At 41.0% G+C, this 378-nt stretch overlaps 1 long non-coding RNA gene across 1 annotated transcript in view; it reads left to right on the forward strand.

Moving 5' to 3' along the window:
- Nucleotides 1-215, forward strand: part of LOC113473750 — a 10,038-nt gene extending 9,823 nt beyond the window's left edge. The window contains exon 2 of the long non-coding RNA XR_003395641.1: nucleotides 10-215. This is a non-coding gene — a long non-coding RNA (uncharacterized LOC113473750). The remainder of the gene's footprint in view (nucleotides 1-9) is intronic.
- The last annotated feature ends 163 nt before the right edge of the window (nucleotides 216-378 follow it).

Genomic DNA, 378 nt, shown 5'->3' on the forward strand with positions numbered 1-378 from the left:
GTGAGGAAGGTTTCATTTGAAATAATGGTCTGGTCTTTGAAGATGCATGCTACGTAGCATCTTGCGACTTGCTACTTGCGACGTGTTACCTCAGTGTGAAAGCCGCCTAAAGGTTGCGCGACTAAAACTTACGAGACTACGCTTCTAATGTGAGACAGGCGCCTTAATCTCAGGATGTGCCCGCGGGTATTACTGTTCATTGTACATAGCCCCCCTTACATACGTATTTATATAGATTCTATTTACCTTCTCATGTACATAGGTTTTTTGATACTGATGTACAAATAGATATTTACTTATATGAAATTATGAATATTCATGATGTCTCTCGTATGCCGGTCACACACGCTCAGACCATCTGAAATACCCTCTGTTAGA

The sequence above is a fragment of the Diaphorina citri genome, unplaced genomic scaffold (assembly GCF_000475195.1).
Source record: "Diaphorina citri unplaced genomic scaffold, Diaci psyllid genome assembly version 1.1 scaffold84568, whole genome shotgun sequence".
In the NCBI taxonomy this organism is placed as follows: domain Eukaryota; kingdom Metazoa; phylum Arthropoda; class Insecta; order Hemiptera; family Psyllidae; genus Diaphorina; species Diaphorina citri.